General features: G+C 42.2%; 1 protein-coding gene and 1 long non-coding RNA gene across 17 annotated transcripts in view; one reads left to right on the forward strand and one right to left on the reverse strand.

The window, feature by feature from the left end:
• Nucleotides 1–23,422, reverse strand: part of EPB41L2 (erythrocyte membrane protein band 4.1 like 2) — a 278,051-nt gene that overhangs the window by 210,627 nt on the left and 44,002 nt on the right. The window lies entirely within an intron of this gene.
• Nucleotides 1–23,422, forward strand: part of LOC137503891 (uncharacterized) — a 65,127-nt gene that overhangs the window by 8,637 nt on the left and 33,068 nt on the right. For both annotated transcript variants that reach the window (XR_011019368.1, XR_011019367.1), the window contains exons 3-4: nt 19,149–19,221; nt 22,209–22,327. This is a non-coding gene — a long non-coding RNA (uncharacterized lncRNA). The remainder of the gene's footprint in view (nt 1–19,148; nt 19,222–22,208; nt 22,328–23,422) is intronic.

The following is a 23,422-nucleotide window of genomic DNA, read 5'->3' on the forward strand; positions in this document are numbered from 1 at the left end:
AATCGCATGCGTTTTCCCCATGCGTTTTTTGCCGCGAATTCGCATAGGTACCAATGTAAATTCACACAGGCAGTGACATGTGAATTTGCGGTACCCCCACCTATGTGAATTTGCGGCAAAAAACGCATGCGGAGTCGCATCCGCATGCAATTTCATCAGCGGTGGAATCCAGGTGATTACGCACCGCAATAGTGGAAACGAGCCCTAAAAGCACTGCTAAATGTTACAGTTCAGAGGGAGTAAGTATTGAAGTCAAGAATTGTAGTCAAGCATGACAATTCGTAGAGGACAAAACCTCTAACAAAGGGTTCACATTTACCAAACATTACTTCTGACGCAAAGAACAAGAGAAACGTAAAGCGGACCCAAACCAAACTTTTTTTTTTTTTAATTCAAAATATTTAGTTGCACCACTCTGACATACAAATATAAATAAACACTCCTTCAAGCCTATGAGCATTTCAGTGCATTTTTTTCACCCTCTTTTCATAAATAGGGTTATACAGGTGGCAACCATTAGCAATTCCTCCTTTGCTGGACACCATCTACTCCACCAGTTTGCCGGATTATTTGCTGGCAATATGAAAGGAAGTGAGGGGTTTCTCCAATAAATGTAAAATATATTATATTTGTCATCATGCAACTGAAAAAAGGCTGCTATTATTATAATTTAGAAAATAGATTTTATTTCTGAAATCTTGTATTTTTCGTTTGGGTCCACTTTATTGAAAAAATATGCAGCAATGTTATACAATGTGGTGTTACACACTGTAGAAGAGTATTATTTATACACAACATTTTGATACCATTTTCAGACCTATCATTTTGTAACACAGTATAATCTTGTTATAGTAAACTGTGATATAGTAAACTAAATGTCCAGGTCACGGCCAAGCCCCATTATAAAAAAATGGGAGTAACGCCTGGTATAGTAAACTCTGATATAACAGAACTTCAATTATAGTAAACCTGTTTTTTGGCCCCTTTGGTATTCTATATCCAACTATAGTGGAAAGTGGGCTGGCGCGCGCATGCATGGTCAGCCAGTGACCTTCAGCCATGGTCGGTGGGTGGGCTGGCAGCCACTTGTAGCCTGCTCACTACTTTGGGCCTGCGTGGATTACCTCAAAAGCACCAGCCGGTGAGACATAAGATTCCTGTGCAAGCTGCTGCCTCATCCATGTTGCTTATGTAATTGCTGTTCTGCAATTATAAAAGGGGAATTCATTGCCAACCCCCATACTGGTTAAAAAGTCAGAGTGGGTGGTAGCTTTAATTGCAATACAGAATGTGTAGTATATGCACTGAAATGCCCTTGTGGGCTGGTCTATGTAGGGGAAACTACCCCTAATGTAAAAGTGCGCATTCAAGAGCGCAAAAGGAGCATCTCTGCTTTTCACCAGAATCCTGAGAAACAAAATGTACCAACATTTTTATCAAGCCGGACATTCTGCAACAAGAATAGATGGTTTTGGACACCATTCGCTCATAATGTGGGCCTCCTTAAGCTACAGGATATGGATGACCCCTCCACTTGTTATTTCAGGGTAGACGGTATAGCAATTACCTGTATTAGAATTTAGATACTATACTAATTGTTTTATGTCTATCACTGTATGCTAATGCACATGAGTTGGACTTCCTGTGAGTGGTCCTATATAAAGGGGTGGTGTTCACAACTGAGGAAGGGTCAGTGTACCCATAACATGTAGTGTGTGCAGTTGCTCAATAAAGAAGCCAAATGCAAGTTTGAAGCCTATGGAGCGCCTTCTTCCACAAATTACACATTTTACATAACCTGCATGCACGTAGAAATATTTGCATTTCATTGATCATCCCTAGTGCTCTTCTGCAGCTTCATCAGCTGACCGAAATCTCTCCAAATCAGCATATTTGCTTCCATCATTTTTCAAGGGGTAAGGTGAAGCTGTAGCCAAGCATTTCCAGGCTTATAGCAGCTGTAACATACTAGTTCATCGGTTTGAGTTCTAGTGGAAGTAGCCATTGTCCTCTTCTATCATACCATCAAGACGGTACTTCTTCACGGATCCTTGGTAACCCGTTTCCAGGGTACACCAACTGCTCTTTCACACAGGAAGCTGAACTGCACACTTCTCAAGCAGTTCAGCCACCCAGTTGCCAGCCACAAGAGTCCTTCAGCTGAAATGTTATTCTGTCGAATGGCAGCAACTGTAATCCATGTGTGTCATGGTTTGAAATGTGGTGGGGTTTCCCAGTGTTCAAAAAGCGACTTTTCGCTTCTGGTCATAGTTGCATACACATCAGCAGTTTACAGGCAGTGTATTCATCTCCCACAGCCTCCCTTATGAAAAAGGCCTAAAGCTAGGTATTGGGTATCGCCTAGACATCCACATTTTCTTTTAGGTGCCCTTGTGGTGCAAACGATATCAAGCTACAATAGGAACTTCTTTTTTTATTTACTGAAGCATTGGGCTACTAGCGGACTCTAAGGGCTCAGACACACTATAAGCGCCTTTCTGAGCGTTTGCCATTGATCAGCGCTTTGAGCGCTTTTTAAAAAATTACTCCCATTCACTTGCTTTAAAATTGAGGTAAAAAAATCGCCGTGATCCGGTGAAAAACGCGGATGCACAACATACGCAAGTGCATATTTTTTTTTTTTTTTTTTTTACAAACACTATTTTACTGCAAGGGAATGGGAGCAATTTAAAAAAAAAAAAAAAGCGATCAGAAATCGCTGATCAATCGCAAATGCTCAGAAAAGCGCTTATATAGTGTGCCCAAGCCCTAAATCGGGATGTAGGTCTCCTGCCCATGGACAATTTCCTCATATGTTTTGCATAACTTCTCTGAACTGTGAAGTATAACCTTAGTCCATGTTTGTCTCCTCTATAAAGGAGGAGCCACCTTTTACTTTTTTGTTACGCCAATTGGGGGATTGATTAAAGTTACTTTTATTTAACCAACAAGTAATTTTTTGACAGGAAATGACATCAGTGTCTCCCAAAAGAGAAGACGATGTACAAGAGGCATTATTGTGGAAACATTATCAGCTTTTATTCACATTTGAGCAAAAAGTTTCCAGTCCAAAATTTATACGCTTCACAATCTGCCGCAGTCTGTGGGAAAATCCAAAGTTCTATACCATTCTAAATAGTCCAAGCTGTTCCAAAGCATCCTAATTACCCTGTTTAATTGGGAACACCTGTTTTAAACAACTCAACAGGTGAAAAAAAAGAAGCTCTCTGCAGTTGATTTGGGGGCAGTCATGGCTAAGACAAAAAGGAGCTCAGCGAGGACCTGCGGCTGCACATTGTGGCTGCTAACAAGTTAGTGAAGGGCTACAAGGCCATTTCTAAATGTTTTCAAGCTCCAGTGGCTACAGTTTAAAGCATTATTAAAAAAATACAAGATGTTCCACACTGTGGAAAATCTCAGAGGACAAGGTCAGAAGCCAAAAGTGACACCGTTGCTGGCCAACATGATAGTGAGAGGTGAAAAAGAATCCAAGAATCATCACCAAGGCCATCCAGGTGAGTCTGGGCTCTGCTGGTAGCAATGTCTCAAGGCAGACAATCCAACAGACACTGCACACTGCTGGGTTCCACAGATGCAGACCAAGGAAGAAACCACTTCTCCAGATAAGGAACACAAAAGCTCACTTGGCCTTTGCAAATGCTCATCTGGACAAAGAAGATGCCCTCTGGTCTTCTGTGTTATGGTCATATGAAAAAAAATAATGAATTGTTTGCTCACAATAAGGTTTCCTTAATTTGGCGTAAAAAAAAAAAAAAAAAAAAAAAAAGATGCCGTCAACCAAAAGAACACCATCCCCACTGTCAAACATGCTGGTGAGAACCTAATGCTTTGGGGGTGTTTTTCAGCCAAAGGACCAGGGAACATAATCACAGTAAACGGCACCATGAAAAAAGGACAATACATGAGGATTCTTAACGACAACATCAGGCAGTCTGCAGAGAAACTTGACCTTGGGCACCAGTGGACATTTCAGCATGACAATGACCCAAAACAGATAGCAAAAGTGGTGAAGAAATGGTTAGCAGACAACATTAACGTTTTGCAGTGGCCCAGCCAGAGTCCTGACTTGAATCCAAATGAGAATCTGTAGTGAGCTAAAGATCAGGGTGATTGCAAGAAAACCCTCCAACCTGAAAGACTGGGAGCTCACTGCTAAAGATGAATGGGCAAATATACCTGTGGAAACATGCAAAAAGCTAGTCTGCAATTATAGGAAATGCTTGATTGCTGTAATAGCTAGCAAAGGCTTTTTTAATCGATTATTGAGAAGGGTATGAATAATTTTGGACTGGACACTTTTTGCTCAAATGTAAAAAGTTGAGATTTTTTTTTTTTTTTTTTTTTCACAATAATGCCTCTTGTACATAGTCTTATCTTTTGGGCAACACCTGTCATTTCCCATCAAAAAATTAAGTCAAAATTTGCCAGCGGTATGAATAATTATGGCCAGCACTGGATTGTCTTTTTTTTGACTGCCGAGCCTGAAGAAAGTTTCACTTACCCGAGAGGAGAAGGGTGTTCTCCAAACAAGCTTATGGTAGTTGTTTACAAGGCGACCCAAGTTTGTAAGACGCAAGTTTTTAGTTTCAAATAGTTTTATTGACATAAGTCAGTTTACAGTAATATGAACAGCTTAAACATTTGTCCACATGGGACTAATTATCATAGAACATATACCAACATGGTAAGAATAAACCAAACATTAATAAGAACAAAAATGTCCACAATTAAAGAAGAGGTAAGCCATATTACATAGTAAAATGAAGCATATAATACATACAGGAATTCAACAGATATTATAGGATACCTTTAAATATCCAATTTGGAGGTTTTGTATAAGATCAAGGTGTGAGAGTCAGAGCCCGCATACCCCCCCCCCCCCCCCCCCCTCCGCATGGACTGCCAACCAAGGCTGCCAGGTTCTAGTGAATACATCAAAGGTATCATTAGTAATAGCTATTAAACATTCAGAAATTAGCATATTCATAATAATGGATTTAGTCATAGGAACCGATAGAGAACTTTTTCCAATTTCTGGCTATATGGAGCCTGGCAGATTTGGCTATATGCTGGGCAAGGCGATATTGAGGAAATTTCCACCCATTGGGTTTATCCCCCAAAAGTAGCACAAAAGGATCTGGAGCAATGGATTTGTCAAGTGCTTGATTAATAAGTGCTGTAATTTCCCTCCAAAACTGCTTTACTATAGGACAATACCAGAAAATATGAGAGTAGGTTCCTTGACGACCACAGTTTCTAAAACAAAGACTTGTATGGATTGATTATATCCTATGGAGAGCTAGCGGAGTGAGATGCGTCCCATACAGGATTTTTAGGCTGGTCTCAATATGTGAATAATAGCTGGAACCTTTCGACAAGATCATACAACACCTAGACCAGCGTGCTTCTGTTAATGTGGTATTTAAATCCACTTCCCATTGTAACATGGAAGAAATTTTAATCATTTGGAGAGGCTGAGATAGGATTGCATATAGGTAAGCTATTAAACCTCAGTCTAGCGGGCTGAGGTCACACCATGCTTCAAAACGAGTCCAAGGGACAACTACAACAACAACAAAAAAAACATTTGTAGAGCGCTTTTCTCCCATAGGACTCAAAGCGCATAAGCATGGCTCAGACCATCGTGGTACAGAGGAAGAATTTTAGAAGTCCGGAAATGCCAGGCTAAACAGGTGGCTGTTCAGTCTGGATTTGAATAGCTCCAGGGATGGTGCTGGGTGTGGCAGGGAGTTCCAAAGAGTAGGGGCAGCATGACAGAAGGCTCTATCTCCAGATTTTTTGAGGTGCACTCTGGGAGTGACCAAGTTTATAGAACTTGCTGATCTGAGGTTGTGAGAGGTGTAGTGCATCTTCAGCAAGTCCTTCATGTATCCAGGGCCCAGATTGTGCAGGGATTTGAATGTCAGCAGTCCAATCTTGAAGAGTATTCTCCATTCTACTGGTAGCCAGTGCAGTGAGCAAAGGATCGGTGTAATGTGACAGTGGCGAGGCTGGTTTGTTAGCAATCTGGCAGCAGCATTCTGCACTAATTGCAGGTGACGCAGGTCCTTTTTGGGGAGGCCAGCATAAAGGGCATTGCAGTAATCCAGCCGTGATGAAGGCGTGAACTAGGGTTGGAAGATCCTCTGGGGGAATCGGATGTTTAAGCTTTGCAATGTTCTTCAGATGAAAGTAGGAAGATTTAACTACAGATGAAATTTGGTTTCTGAAACTCAAATCCCCATCGATTAGTACGCCAAGGCTGCGCACAAGGTTGGAGCGGTTTATGTCTGAATTCCCAATCCTGATTGGTGTTGCTTTAGGATAGAGCTGTTTTGATGGCAAGCACTGGCTTTGGACAAAGAGGACTTCAGTTTTGTCAGCATTCAGTTTCAACCAGTTATTCATCCATGCCTGTAGCTCAGCTAAGCAAGAGTTTATTTTTGGAGTAGGGTCTGTTCCACCAGGTTTGAAGGACAGGTATAGCTGTGTGTCATCGGCGTAGCAGTGGTACGTCAGGCCATGTCGTTGGATAAGTGTACCGAGTGGCAACATGTAGATTGCAAACAGCAGAGGGGATAGGACTGATCCTTGTGGCACTCCGAATTGTAGAGGTGCAGGTTTGGACATTATAGGTCCTAGGGATACTCTCTGTTCTGTCAGTCAGGAATGATCTGAACCACTGGAGGACTGATCCACTGATGCCACAGTACTCCTGCAGTCTGTTAAGCAGGATTTCATGGTCAACTGTATCAAAAGCCGCTGAGAGATCCAACAGGATTAGGATGGAACATTCCCCTCTGTCCCTTGCCATGAGCAGATCGTTGCAGACTTGCATGAGGGCTGTTTCACAGCTGTGGTGTTTCTTAAAGCCAGATTGTAGAGGGTCCAGGATGTTGTTTACTGACAGCCTGGTTTCAAGTAGCAGATAGACAGCCTTTTCAATAACTTTACCTAGGAAGGGGAGGTTGGAGACAGGTCTATTGCTGCTCATTGCATCTGGATCCATGGGAGGTTTTTTAAGAAGGGGCTTGATGATTCCTTCTTTTAAAGGAGGTAGGAAACCTCTCTGCTTGCAGAGAGCAATTTACTATTTTGTGAAATGCTGGACCAAGCAGGTCAGGGCATTTCAGCATATGTTTAGTTGGTCCAGGTCGCAGGTTGTCTGGCGGAGGCGGATGTCTGAGATCTCTTCCTCACTAATACTTTTGAAGTCAGTCTAGGGTGTTAGGTTGTTTTTGCAGCCATTTCCAGGAGTTGCACGAGTCTTGGGTGCTGTGGACTGAATGAGAGACCGGATAGAGGATACTTTGTCAGCAAAGTAGCAAGCAAATTTCTCACATAGCTCCTTTGAGGGAGTCCTAGTAGGCTTTAGGCAGGATGGGTTACATAGTTTATCAACTGTGCGGAATAGTTGGGCTGGTCTGTTGGCGGCCTTTGCGATCTCCTGTGATAGGTAGGAGGATTTTTTCTTGGTGATCGCATTTTGGTAGCTTTCCAGGTGAGAGACAAGGGTGTGTTTATCTTTTCAATTCTGAGATTCTCGCCACTTCCTTTCTAGTCTGCGCACTTCTTTCTTTAGGTCCTTTAGTGAGCTGTCAAACCACCGTGCATGGTGAAGTGGTGTAGACCGTTTAATGCGAACTGGAGCAAGGGCGTCATAGGCAGATGACACTGCATGGTTGTACATCAGGACCATGGAGTCTGGGTCTGCGCAATGATTGGTTAATGCGTCGAAGTTGAGGATATTCTGAACGTGCTGGGGTGAGACATCTTTCAGAGAACGGTATTTTATGAGTTCTTTCCCTCTGTGTTTTATTGCTGGTGCTGTCAGAGAGAAGTGGATGGTGTGGTGGTCTGATCATACCACTGGGTTTATATTCATGTGTGATATTAAAAGTCCACAATGAAATATAAGATCCAGGGTGTGCCCTTACTTGTGGGTGGGGAGGTAGACAGCCTGAGAGAAACCCAGTTCACTCATTATGAGAAGTAGTTCACTTCCTAGGCGTGAGGTGTGATCATCCACCCATGCATTAAAATCTCCCAGAATGATCCATCTAGGGTGTTCCACTGTAAGGCAGGATAAGAGTTCAGAGAATTCTTTAAGAAAGGCTGGACCATTTTCTGGGGGGCGGTATATGAGCAATATGTTGATGTTTACTTCTGCTGACAGTTGGGCTGCAAGACATTCAAAGGTTTCAGTGGGGCCTATGGCCAGGGGCCTTATGTTCAAAGAGGATCTGAAGCATATGGCAACACCCCCACCCTTGCGACTTGTCTCTCACAGTGCAAGACTGAATAATTGGTCGGCACCGTTGCTTCAAGAGTTGGGCCTGCATGTTTCCCAAGCCAGGTCTCTGTCAAAAAGGTCAAATCAGAGAGCTCTATTAGGTCATGTATAGTTGCAGTCTTATTATTTATCGATCTGGCATTGCAGAGTGTGGCTGTGATTGAGCTTTGCTGGGGACAGCTATGGTTTTAGGCTTCACTGTCAAACTTGTTATCCTTTGCCTGGTGTTGCTTCCCTGGTGTTTATTTTTGGATCCACTACCTCTCTTGGTGATGTTGGAAGTTTAAAGGCTTTAAGGTAACGGAAGATCTGAATTGCCTGGAAAAATTCATGGAGGAAAAGAGGTTATTTCTCTAAACTGGCTCCAAGAAGGAAGCGTATCATTTAAGAAATGTTTCACTTGAAGAAAACCCTTTTGATCTCCACCATGTAAAAAAGGTGCCTGTAGTCAGCCCAGGAGAAAAGGAAGGGTTCCCAAATATAGGACAGGGGGTGTTATCGAGTGGAATGTGAAAGGGGACAACCGTTTGACTCTTGTCCAGAGTCCAGACCAAAGGCATTTAATGAGACTGGAGACAATAAGTCATTCTCAATTTGAACCCAAAGAGGGGGTTTAAATTTAGGGTGAATAGGGGCAAGCTGTGCCAATTGGGCTGCTCTGTAGTAATTATAGAGATCAGGTACCCCCAATCCTCCTCTGGATCTGTTCCAAAACATGGTGCTCCTCTGTATTCTGCTGTTTTTATGCTTCCATATAAACTGGAATATTACATTTTGGAAGTCTAAGCAATTTGAGTAAGAGGAATGGGTAAAGAACGAAAAAGATACAAAATACGGGGGAGTAAAGTCATTCATATGGCTTGTATACGTTCAGTCCATGAGAATATAGGGGTGTCCCAAGAGCTCAGGTCCTGGTTGAATTTAGATAACATAGGGGAGTAATTTAAATTATACAAATCTGATTTATGGGAATCTTTAGGTCTAGATACGTAATATATTTAGGTTGTAGGGTTAATCCCAAAGAGGTGATAAGAGGTCAAGCTGTGTCCTTAGAGACATTGGTAAAAAGAACCTCAGTTTTATTGATATTTAGCCAAAGGCCCGGTATTTCCTCAAAGCTATTCACCAAAGAAAGTAAATTTGGTAAGGAGTTATGGGGAGAGGTAAGGGTCAAAAGTATATTGTCTGCAAATAAATCTGCCTTATATTCGTTATTTGCTATGGTTAGACTTTTAATATCTTAAGATTGCCTGATCCTATCGCCAGAAGTTCTATAATCAATGCGAAAAGGGTGGGAGATAAGGGGCAGCCCTATCTCGTTCCACGTCTAATAGGGATGGAGTGCGGGACATTTGTAGGGAGTTTAAGAGTTGCTGAGGGTGTGGAATAAAGGCAACGAAAAGCTTGGAGAAAATTTACTCCGATACCCGCCTTGGTAAGGGCCCTGAGCATATAAGGCCAGTTTATGGTATCAAAGGCCTTTTCAATGTCGAGAGATACCAGAGATAAAAGCTGTTTGGTGGAGTTAGCGAAATGGAGAATGTTAAGTATTTTCCTTACATTGTCAGGACCCTGACGTTGGGGAAGTTTAATCCGAGGTGACCAGAATTGCATCAATCCGTGAATAGGTTTTGTGTGCACTTGAATAGTAGGTGCAGCCTCTCGTGTTTGCATTATATTCCCTCCATGTATCCACTAAGTGAATTGACTGTATAAGAGAGCACATAGAGGTGGCTTGCTTGCATTGTAATGCAGTGACAGATGGGTTGGATCTATCTAGAGAGGGCTTAGGAGCTATGTTAAAGTCCCCAGCCCAAATTATTTGTGTTCGAGCAGTACGCGTTAGGTGTTTTAGGACCTCCCTTATTGCTTGAAGAGGGGCCTCAAGTTGATAATGCATAGATTTGTTGTTTGAACAGTACCATAGATAATCACATATCACCCATTGTCATCAGCAATAACCTTGTCAATAGAGGGAAAGAATTATGGAGAAGAGTCAAGACACCCCTATGCTTTTCATCAGCCAAAGAGGCAAAATATTTATGATAGTTCCTATGGAAATATTTGAGAATAGATTGGTGGGAAAAATGTGTTTCTAGAATACACAATACATCCAGATTACATTTTTAGCAATCTAGGAAGGCCCTACGACGTTTCATGGGGGAATTTAGGCCCTTAACGTTATGTGATACAATGTTAAAGGAAGCCATAATCATGGTTAAAGTAATGAATAACAAATTTTGAAGGTATTAGCATAAGATTATGAAGATAGCTTGTCTCCTGGGGCCTAGTAAGGCCTTGGCGTGATCTGAACTCCTCTACATAATAGTAGATGTGAATGGACATATAAACAAAAAAGTAAAATAACATAAGGAAGAAAACCTTGAGACCAAAGAGTCTCCAGAGGGTAAATTATCCTTTGCGTCAAGATGCATGGAAGGGAATAATAAGATATCCTCCATGCAGATTGACATAATTGAGGTAACACTTGGTGATTCAAGCTCCACAAATCAGACTATTATTCTCAAGAACAGGTCTAAAGGATAAGATCCCAATTCTCTTCCTCTTAAAAAATTAGTATATCAACATAGGGGTTGCCCCGCTAAATTTAATAAAATTTGGGATAGATGGACGAATAACAATACCTGATTAGCTTGTCTTCTACCTATAAAATTCTCATAAGCTAATGCCCACCGCCTCCGGTCTCTCTGCCTGATTACCTTGCCTCGCTCTGGAGAACTCCGCCTATTAATTAAGTGAAGACACTCTTGTCCCTTATCCTTTAACCTCACAACCTATCACCTCCTCTCTTGTGCTGGCCTTAAAACTCACAGGATAGGACATTTGGGTATTCCCTACTTAATACACTTTATATTAAATCCTTTCCTCACACTTGTTACTGTGTTCACTTGACGCAGATTGTTTTTTTTAAGATTCTGTAAATGTATATGTACTCCCCAGATATAACAACTGACTGTACCTGTTTGAACATTCCGTATACTCTGTAATGCATTCCTCATTCAATAAACCTTTTGGTCAATTTAAAAAAAAAGGATAAGATCCCATTTAGTAAAGCTATCAAACTGCAAATAACTATAAACAGATAGCTGTGAGATTGATCTCTTCGAGGATGTCAGTTTAAAGGGAAGGTTCAGGGAGGGAGGTAAAAAAATAAAAATCAATATCCACTTAACTGGGGCTTCCTCCAGCCCGTGGCAGGCAGGAGGTGCCCTCGCCGCCGCTCCGCAGGCTCCCGGTGGTCTCCGGTGACCGACCCGACCTGGCCAGGCTGGCTGCCAGGTCGGGATCTTCTGCGCTCCAAGGCCTGGCACTTCTGCGTCCCACGCGGGCGCGCTGACGTCATCGGACGTCCGCCGGGCTCTACTGCGCAGGCGCAGAACTACTGATATTATTGGCACCCAATCCTTGAATTGTCTATACTACACTATATGGGGCTCCTGATTTCCATGGGTTTTATTTATTTTTTGTAGATACAGATTATATAGATTGCGTGTACAGAGGTATACAGATCTATAAATTATCTAGAGCCTACTTTGATAAGTTCAGCCATGCTCACGAGGGTGAACTGAGACTGCATAGTATAGAGTAATACAAATCCACACAAAACAAATGATGGAAGAAAGGGGTGCATTCTGCATCTCTTTATTTCCTATTTTTATATGGACTTAACACGCACCCCAAGAATGCTCCATTTCCCTTGCTGCACTAAAGGGTGCCTGACCACATAATGTCACTGACAAAGTACATATGTAAACAGGTGTACACTAACATATATACAGAATAAAATAAAGTAAACCAAATGAAAGAAGAGGAAATAAAAAAGGATTTGCTCTATTACGTAGGTCAATCTGAAAAAAGTATAGGTTTCTTTGCAAACGTGTACTTGGTCTACAGTTCATATAAACACCGGTCACGATCCGCTCATGAAACACAAACCAGCAATTTGAAGCCTTTATTGTACAGTACATGTGAGGACAGGGGGCCGTGGCAATAAAGTCTCAAACACTGCAATTAAAATGCCCACAGATGAATGAACTTTAACAAAAAGGAAACCAGGAAAGATTAATGTTAACTATCCATTTTTTTTTCTTCAGCAGAATAAAATTTCCCACATTAATAAGAGAAATACTGGAAACCATTAGTTTACCAATGTTATGGTGTTCAAGGAGGGGGGGGTGGAGGTGTGCTGAAGAAACTGCAGGAAAAAAAAAAAAAAAAATTACCCTAACTGGATTATCGTAAAAAAAATTCAAAATATATTGTTGGATTGTTGGAAGACTTTCATAAATAACTAATGTAAACCAACGTTTTGCTATGGATAATTAAAAAAAATATAAATAAATAAAGCAAACCCATGGAAACACTGCACAATGTTGTGGTTTTATAACTGTCCCATATCTGGCTTAAAAATGTATTTGCTTTGAAAAATGCAGTCTTGCTTATGCCTTGCAGCATGTTACTTGTTTGAAGTCTAGTGTAGAGTAGGCCCATGGACATACAGTAACCTTATATCATTTTACAGCATGTCTGCTGATATGTACCCCTACATGTGTTTTTAATGAAAATTTGACACAGATTTTTGCTTGAACCGGATGTAGGCAGCCTTGAAGCTCCTATATATTTCTTTTTTTTTTGTACAAAGATACCTTAGCTTAGATGGGTTTAAAAGAACATTGAAAATCCTGCTCTTGTCTTTGGTTTGTATTCTAAGGTTAGCAGAGCCAGGGTCCTGCCATCCACTGTAAGGCTAGAAGTATGAGAAAGCCTTTATATGGTCTGCTGTAATGTTTATCCTTTGCAGCATGAAAGTACTTGAAGATTGATGGGATTATAGTAGGTCCCATAGCCATATACATCATGAGGTGGTTCAGCATGCCTGCAAAAGTTAAGTAGCACAAAGAAGCCCCAAGGATTTAGGGATGTGGACAACATCTTAAAGGACACATGCAAGTAAAATGAAAAAAAAAAAAATTCTACTTACCCAGGGCTTCCTCCAGCCCCTGGCAGCCAATATGTGCCTCACCGCAGCTCCGGTGTCCCAGGGCCCCTACCATAGCAGATGCCGACCTCGCCAGGTCGGCATCTTCTGCACCTGCGGCTCCAGGCCACGTGAGTGCAATCAGCATGGCCACACGCTCACGCAGTCACAGAAGATGTTGACCTGGCGAAGACGACATCTACAACATAGAGGACCCCGGGATGCCAAAGCTGCGGTGAGGGACATATTGACTGCAAGGAAGTAGGAAGCCCCGGGTAAGAACTTTTTTTTCCCCCTCAGACATTCCCTTTAAAGAGAACTTGAACTAGGAGGAATACAAAAGGCTGTCATCTTTATTCATTGTAAACCATGCCAGTTGCCTGGCTGTTATGATGAACTTTTGGCTTATTTGTTTAGTTACTCACAACCCTGCAACAAACATGCAGTCAGTGGAGTCAGACATTATTAGAGGCAGAACATCAGCACAACAACCTCAGACAACTAGCTTTGTTTATTAGAGAATGAAGAGGGTAGCCTCCATAATAGGGCTGATCATTTTTTAGCTTATCTTGAGATCGTCAAAGCTGTGGTTTTGCAGCAGTTATCCCGCACCGCTGCTGCTACCTGCTCTGCTCTCTCCTGGCCCTTCCTCTATTAGGTACCAAATTGTGGCGAGCATTGCCCAGTAACAACGGCGGCCAGGAAGCGACGTGATGTAATTTCCTGTTACAGGGCCCACCATTACTAAGCGAACGCTTGTTGCCTCTTCGTAGATGCAGCAAGAAGGATCGGAAGAAAAGCCAGGAGAGAGCAGAGCAGGTACCAGTGGTGGCAAAGGGGAAACCATACACTAAAGGGGGGATCTAACTGAACTTACTAAAGAGGAGGGCGGGGCATTCCTATATACACACTAAAGGGGATCTGCATAGCTAACCTATACTGCAACACCTATACTAGCTAACCTGTACTAGGGCACCTAAAGGTACCTAACCTTTACTGGGGCACCTAAAGCTGGCTAAACTATACTGAGGGTACCTGTACTTTGCTACCTATACTGGGCTCACTCATTCACCCCACCGGTGTGCTGATCCATTGTGTAGTGAAAGTCGTGAACAGAAATCACAATTTGCGGCAGAAATTGTGCAAATCAATCTTTTTCTAAAATCGTTCAGGCCTACTTCATACTCTTCTCACTTCAGCAGGGCTGTGGAATCAGTACAAAAATCATCCAGCTCCTCAGTTGGTACCTCCAACTTAAACGTTTCCATTTTCAACACAAGAAGGCATTTCCCATGCCGATTGAAAGAATGTAAGAAAAGACATTTCATTACTGCTAAAGCTTAACAATTCGAAAGCTATATTAAGATGGTATCTGCTTATGGGAACAAAATAAAGCTCCTGGCCAGGAAGTTGACACTATCCCATTTGCCATCATGGCCCGTCATTGCCATCGTGAATTAGACTGGTAACATTTGGGCCTTGCATTTATAGCCAAGCCTGTCATTGCAGCAGTTTTATTAAAGAAACTGCCAACATTCCAGGGCTGTGGAGTCGGAGTCGGAGTCGTGGAGTCGGGCAATTTTGGGTGCCTGGAGTCGGAGTCGGGAAAAAATGCACCGACTCCGACTCCTAATGAATTTGTAACTGTAATTAAAATAGAAAATATGATAAAATGTTCTATTTCTCAGATAATAGTCATTAAAAATAATGTATATATACAGTATATATACAGTAAAAGCTGTGCTTTGTCCACAAAAATGAAATAAACCAATCAAAATTAGTTACTTGTATCGGTATTTGGGACACGTTCAGGTACTCAGGGGGTCTACAATCTTCACACTTACCCTTATGCCCAATTTTACATAACCCTCTTTTCCCGCCAGGGCATGATAACCCTGACTCCTTTAAATGGTGGGCAGATCATCAACTCCTTTTAGTTAAAAATTTTCTGACTGGCAGAGGTCTCCTCTCCTGGACGGACATCAAAGATAAATATAACCCCCCTCCATGTGAATACTTTAGATTTCTACAGATCAAGCACTGGATCTCTACTCTCATACGGGACAGAGAATTTCCACTCTTGACCTCCTTCTTTGAGAACATGTGCCTTGGAAATCCATCTGGCCCCGGTTCAATCTCACTAATTTACTCCAGGCTCTCCCGCCCGAAATCTGCTAGGCTGCACTCCTACATTTCAGGTTGGGAAAAAGAACTAGGCCATCAAAGAGACAGAGAGGACTGGTCAGATTGCTGGTCTCGCATAGCTAGCTGCTCTACAAACGTGTACGCTATGGAATCTGCATTTAAAGTACTAACAAGGTGGTACCTAGTCCCATCTAGACTTCATAAACTCTCCTCAGCCATTGACTCCACATGCTTCAGAGGCTGTGAAAGGGAGGGCACAATGTACCATATCTGGTGGAAATGTCCACGCCTCACCCGTTTTTGGAGCAGGGTCTTTGGCCTCTTACAATCTCTTTTCCACATTACCATAAGAAAAGACCCGTGGCTGGCCCTCTTCCACGGTAAAATTTCTGGCCTCACAACTAATCAAAACAAGCTTGCTACCTTCCTTTTCTTATCAGCTAAAATGGCCATAGCAAAGAATTGGAAGAAGACGCCCTCGAATTTTTCAGAGGTCAAAGCACGTATGTCAGAATTTATGGTTAACGAAAAATTAACAAGCATCCTACGTAATACCCATAATAAATTCCTCCGCATATGGCAACCCTGGATTGATCTTGAATACCCAGGTATAGACGCTAATCTACTCACAACATACTGACCTCCCCTGGACTCCTTCGGACTCTACTCTTCTTTTTCCCCTCTTCTCTCTCCTTCTTCTCTTCTTTTCCTTAGCCTCTTCCACTCCTTCTCTCCTGCCGTGGCTCTTGGTCAGGGGACACGGAATAGGGAGGGTGAGCGGGTGTTTAGCCCTTCTCCCCCCCTTCTAACCCTGCCCGCGAAAATAGGCCCCCAGTACTGATTGCTGGGGAACCTCTCAGGATCGAGTTCTATGTTCCTGTTTACTGTTCAGAGTTAATGTTGTACATGTCACATGCTCAGGTTTGTTCTTTCTGGTACATGATGCCAGAGGCTGCCAGTCTGTTTCAAACCAAGTCTCGCTTTTTCTATGTATAGCTGGTGTACAACTGTTCGACATTGTTCTTTTATGTTGTATTACTATTATAAAATCAAATAAAAATATTGATACCAAAATTAGTTACTTGTGCTGCTTCAATAAAGCAGTCCCCGTATTTTTAAGGTCAGATATACATATCTGATTGTGACTGTATATATGATGTGTACACAGGAATCTCTTATATATACTAAATAACATCTATGCTGTAAGAATAAAGCCTGATGTGTAGCCATGTCACTAATAGAGATGGTCAACGGGATGGAAATAATTCCGCATTGATGCTGATTTATGCAAATGTACGCACTCCCTTTGCTGATGAAATCAAATAATTTGATATGTTATTAAAATTTGGTTTGGTGACTACAAATTAAAGGGTAACTGAGACGGATGAAAAGTAAAGTTTTATACATACCTGGGGCTTCCTCCAGCCCCCTTCAGGCTAATCAGTCCCTCGCTGTCCTCCACCACCCGAATCTTCTGCTATGAGTCCTGGTAATTCAGCCAGTCAGCGCAGTCCGGCCGCATGCCGCTCCCACAGCCAGGAACATTCTGCACCTGCGCAATAGTGCTGCACAGGTGTAGTATGCTCCTGGCGGCGGAGTGTGTGCATGCGCACTACGCCTGACTGGCTCAAGTACCTGGACTCATAGCAGAAGATCCAGGTGGTGGAGGAGTACAACGAGGGACTGATTATCCTGAAGGCGGCTGGAGGAAGCCCCAGGTATGTATTAAACTTTAATTTCATCTGTCTCAGGTTTACTTTGTTACACAGTAGTACTATACTCTACATATGCACTCCCCACAGAGCTGCAGGGAATCCACTGAGAATGCTGTGCACATTGAACACAGAGGTGTTGTCTGTTTACAATCTCCTCATTCCCCTGCAGAGTACCTGAACATCATTCTTACATGTACCCACACTTACATTGCCTAGGGCCTGATAGATGTTCTTTGTTCCGGTTTGTACCTTTTACAAGTACTCTTACCAAGGACTAGTTTTAGTCTAAAGGGAATAAATATAGTAGTCTACATATCCTTCTCACTTCAGTTGTCTTGTAAAATTCCTAAGCGTTGGCAGTTAAGAGACGAATTTCATGTTACATACTTTTAATCAACAAAATTGTAATATGCAAATTAGAGGAGTCGGAGTCGTGGAGTCGGAGTCGGTGGAATCCTAAACTGAGGAGTCGGAGTCTGAGTCGGTGGATTTTTGGACCGACTCCACAGCCCTGCAACATTCATTAACCTTGAAAAATTTAAACAAAACAAACAAAAAAAACCCACAAATAAAGCTATTTTTACTGTTTATTATTAAGTTTATAAAGTAATAGCGTATAGAAATTAGAAATGTTAACGTTCAAAAACCACATGTTTTGGACAAGACAATCAAAAATAAATAAATACACCCCAACCCTGTCGATTATGGAAAAAGAATACAAACTGATTACGATTTAGAACACTTGCAGATTTTTTTTCTTTTACATTTTAGATATTTAAGGTTTTAGGGACTATCCAACATTTTTTACGCGTTAAGGGATTTGGATGCTCTTGAATGGAACACCTGCATGCTAAAATATCAAAATTTCCGTGCATAAACAGTACAAGGACACTAAGTTGTAGAGGTCTTTTTTCATCAGTGCCAGTGTGATCAAGCATCCAACTGGCAACATGCGCAAAACAATAGTTTGTTCCTCATTAATGAGCTCAAACTGCCAATGAGGAGGTTAGAATTCCATTGCCTGTAGAAAAAACTGGGTTTCTAAAGAATAAAGCTGAAGAGTGCCAATAACTAACAAAAGCAACATTGTGCCCTAAAAACTTGCTATGATTTCCAATACAGTCTTCCAATAAGCTATTTTTTTTTTTTTTACCAAAAAGTAACTTTCTGCAAAATGATCTAGGGATTTAAAAAAGCACTAGGAACAATCACATCCTGCATACTAGACATAACTCATAGCAGTATAGTTTTAGGCATGCAGGCAGCTAGCGACAAACTTGGCATTGAAGTTAACACGTGTTCCGTGGTTTATGGTCCACGCTGGATTGCTCTGGCCCTGGTGGGCCGATTTTCATAACACGCAGCTAGCACTTTGCTGAGTGTTTATACCGCTCGCCGCCGATGCGCCGCTACCCGCCGCGTAACAGGGTGGACTAATCCCGCCCCCCCCCCCCCCCCCGAGACCACGTGCGCAGCCTGGCCTATCAGCGCCAGGCAGCGCTAAGGGGTGGATCGGGACTCCCTCCGACGCCATGACGTCATCCCGATCGTCGCCATTGCAACGGGGGAAGCCAAACAGGAAATCCCGTTCTGAACGGGATTTCCTGTTTGCTCTGATCGCCGGAAGGGGTGGGGTGGGGATGCCGCTGCACAGGGCTAGGCTAGCTACACGATTTAAAAAAAAAAAAAAAAAAAAAAAAAAAACTACAATCGGCAACTGACTCCATTGTTCTCCTCCTTACCCTGTCCTACAGGAGAATCTCTATCGTTCCTGGCACAGTCATCTTTCCTCTGAACTTCATAAACAGTGTCTGTAGCTTAGCTGTTGCCTAGTATTGTGTCTGTACAGCAAAGTGAGTGAAGACATAATCTGAGCATGGACTAGATAATGTCCCACTCCCTTGAGATAGATATAGATATATAGAAACTGGTAAAATGTATTGTAGACAGAATACTCTTTCATTTCTTCTTCTAGGGCAAGGCAGCCAGCAGGGGCCATGTCGAGCATCCCCAATGGTTTACCGAGACATCTTGAGTACCAGATCCAGGTGAGCACATTGTTCTCCTTACCCATCCCTTCTGCAACACCAGGTTTGTATATGCATTTATTAGAATAAAGTTTCAAAATAAAGATGCACAAAAGAGCATTGTAATTAAATAAGTAAGGAGCCCCATCCTAGGATTCATATTAGTAAAGAGCTGCTAAGGTAGTAACACTGCCTAATGTGCAACCTTATTACAAAATAGGCAAATTAGGTACATAGTATCGGATTACAGAGTAGTTTTAAGCAGCAAGATAAACAGATGGGGACGTTCCTTGTAAAGGTGGACACACATACCATATAATTTTTTTAAATATCTGTTTAATTTAAGAATTGCAATACATTTTTCTGACTGATTGTAACATTTCAAAAATATGACCAATGTACCACACACACCTATGCTCAATTTTTTCCTCAATTATGATAAAAACGATTGAAAACTCAGAAAATTGCTAGGGTGCGTATATTAATAAATTAACAATCCAACACACACCATGCAATCTTTAGTAGAAATTGAAGAGAAATATCTGGCATTCCATATCGATTTAAATCGAAAAAAACGAGAAATACGATCAGATTTTTCAGTCGAATGAAAAAAAAAAAAAAACTTTTTTAGAGATACGATATAGTTTTTATCGAATTACTGTAAAATCGGATCATTTTATTGTATCGTGTGTGGCCACCTTAAAGGGAATGTCCAAGCAAAATAAAAAGACCACTTTACTTACGGTAAAGTCTTTTCCAGTAGTCATGAGGACAGCACCCCTGGAGGGAGACAAGTCTCATCCAGGGGTGCTGTCCGAAATGACGTTCTGGGAAAAAAGAGTTTCACTTACCTGGGGCTTCTACCAGCCCCATGCAACCATCCTGTGCCCTCGTAGTCTCTCACCGCTTCTCCAGTCCCCCGCATTGAACCATTAACGCGTGAAAATGTATGCGTTAATGTTCCTGCACTAGCGGGAATGCGTAAAAATGTACGCAATGCGTCCCGCCGACCTCCGAGGTCGGCAAGCTGCCAGCGGGGGACTGGAGAAGCAGTGAGTGACTACGAGGGCACAGGATGGCTGCATGGGGCTGGTAGAAGCCCCAGGTAAGTGAAACTCATTTTTTTATTTTGCGTTGACATTCCCTTTAACCTGCCTGGCGTTCTATTAAGGATTGCCAGGCTGGCAACCGGCCGGGTTTTTTTAATACAAAAAAAAAACTATTTCATGCAGCCAACTGAAAGTTGGCTGCATGAAAGCCCACTAGAGGACGCTCCTAATCCGCACTTATGATCGCCTCCGGCGATCAGAACTAACAAGAAGGGCCGCGATGAGCGGCCCTTCTTGTTTTGCTTTTCTCGTCGCCATGGCAACGAGCGGAGTGACGTCATGGACGTCAGCCGGCGTCCTGACATCAGCCGCCTCCGATCCAGCCCTTAGCGCTGGCCGGAACTGTTTGATCTGGCTGCGCTGGGCTCGGGCGGCTGGGGGGACCCTCTTTCGCCGCTGCACGCGGTGGATCGCTGCGCTGCAGCGGCGATCAGGTAGCACACGTGGCTGGCAAAGTGCCGGCTGCGTGCGCTCCTTTTTATTTCATTGAAATCGGCCCAGCAGGGCCTGAGCGGCACCCTCCGGCGTCTCTGGACGAGCTCAGCTCGTCCAGAACGCTCAGGTGGTTAAGGATGATTAAAGCTCACAAGACCTGAGGTATGGAAATCTTTTCGTGTTGTACTGTACTTTAACAACAGATCGCTTGGGGGAAAAAAAAAAAAAAAAAAAAAAAAAAAAAAAAAAACAACCAAAGCCAAAATATGTTGCAAAAACTGAACACACGTGAGGATAACACCCTTTGAGACCAAAAGATGTCAAAGATCAGCTACAGTGCCATAGGGAAACTCATTCAACATAATTCCACATGGTTTGAAGTGTGATTATACTCCCAAAGGAAGAATTTCAGTAAGTACCGTATTTTTCAGACTATAAGACGCTCTGGACTATAAGATGCACCTAGTTTCAGAGGACAGAAAAAAAAAATCTGGGAAATAGAAGAAATGGTGCATATTTAGTGCAGGAGCTTCTTATGGTTCTTCCCCCCCCCCCCCCCCCACCCCACCCCCACCCCAAGCTGTCTATCTAAACTACATTGCGCAGCTACACTAACCTCTGCTGCCCCCACTATCTAGACAATGTACACTGAACTACACTGATCCCACAACCTATACTAAGCTACAATGACTCCACAACCAACCATGGAGGCTCATTTATTATTGGTGCATTTTTAGGAAGGTCCATATATGCAAGCATCTTGAGACATGTTGAGTACTAAACATGAAAAAGATTTACATTGGCTTAGCAAGGGTGCTTACGTCAATATCTTTATGACTTCCCTCGTCACGCAGATACATTGGGCACAATTCACTAAGCTTTTTCCCCTTATCTATATACCTTTAAGCTTCCAAAGAGTAAAAATATACGATAATTAAGGTAAGAAAAGTAACACTGAAATGAAGTTAATCAGGAACACATTTATTTTGTGTGATTATTTTGCTTGTAAATGTGCTGAAAGTTTAATTTTTAATTTTTATCAGTTAGGTGATAAGTCATTTATGAGAAGTTTTGTGAATAGAGCCCATTATGTGGCCTCCTTGTTTTAACCCAAGACTTATTCCTAAGCCTGTATGCAACATGACTGTATGCTTTGCCTTTAGCTCTTCCTGCTGCACCAATGCATATTTTCTGGTTCAGATTAAGTTCATGGGGGGGGGGGGGGGGGGGGAGGAGGATGGGAAAGAAAGAAGGTGCTCTGCTTTAGGGACAAAAACAATAACACATTTTTTTATTTAAGTATTTATATAGCGCCAACATACTATGCAGCGCTGTACAGAGTATATATTGTCTTGTTACTAACTGTCCCTCAGAGGGGCTCACAATCTAGTTAACATCAGTTGTTAGTAATCCAATGTAAAGATGTAAATGTAAATCATAATCAATTCCTTTTTCGTCTCACAGTTCCAGTGTGTGCCATTCTTGGGAGAGAAAAAATAAACACCTTGATAATCCATTTATACGGATTTTCTTTGGTAATTGCAAGACCTGCAAAAATGATTTTGCCAACGCACACCTTTAGGGTAAGTTTTGCAATACAGTGCGATGAAATCGAGCACGTATTTTCAGACACGGTTTTCACTGTTTCATTATGTAAAACATGTGACTGTCTACAGGAGCTAAATGAAGATATAAAGATATAGGAAGTATGCGCACATCCAAAAAATACAGCACACTAACACCAAAAATCTTGAAACGCTATCGCAATTGCAAACATGTTTTGTGATTTACTATGTTGGGCTCAATCGAAACAAATGAAAAATGCAGCAGAACTATGGTTGCCTTTTTAGAAAATTGTAAATGCATTCAGTATGAAAACATTACAACGATTCCAACTGTAACTTTACTGTACTTGCGGTTGGAAAAAAATCACAAGCCTTTTAAAAAAACTAAATGGAACACAGCCGCGTGAAGGGGCCTACCAAATACAGTACAAAACACAGAAACGTACCCAGGTGTGAACCATGCTTAAATGTGCACCATATCTCTCATGCCATATAAACAACAACAAAAAACAAAACAAAAAACTGTCAAAATGTTGGTTTTCTTTGCCCTCTCCATTAGGGCCTTTGTCTAAATACTGTGAATGTTTGTCACTGCACACGGGATTTCAGGTTCAGCTAGCTAAGCTATATCATGCTAATTAGCTGATCTGCAATGGGAGAGAGTCCAGCAAAGAGTAATCCAACCTCACGGAATTTCAGTTCCTGTAACATACTATTGTAAACTTTTCCCAACAAATTATTTCTGTAACTTTTCAATGCAATGTTTTCAAAACAGTGCAGAAAATGCCTCAGTTTAAGTATATATCTGTTAAGCCATGTAAACGTTGGACAGAACTTGGTAGAGGTGTCCGTTTGTGACAGACAGACAGATAAACAGATAAAAACCCTAGCCTAAGTACAGGTGTCCCTTGAGGTCAGTTACACATTCGGCATGCTTTTGAAGAGATGGCTGAGCATATTGTGCTCCTCCTAATCCAGCACACAGGATGCCGCTCCATTGCGCACCACAGTGTCATACCTCTTCCCTCCCCATAGCAACAGTACACATCACTCTGGCATACTAGGGGCATGCATCTGTACAGCTCATTCCCCGCAGTGTAACAGGTAGGGTCA

Source organism: Hyperolius riggenbachi, chromosome 4 (genome assembly GCF_040937935.1).
Source record: "Hyperolius riggenbachi isolate aHypRig1 chromosome 4, aHypRig1.pri, whole genome shotgun sequence".
In the NCBI taxonomy this organism is placed as follows: Eukaryota; Metazoa; Chordata; class Amphibia; order Anura; family Hyperoliidae; genus Hyperolius; species Hyperolius riggenbachi.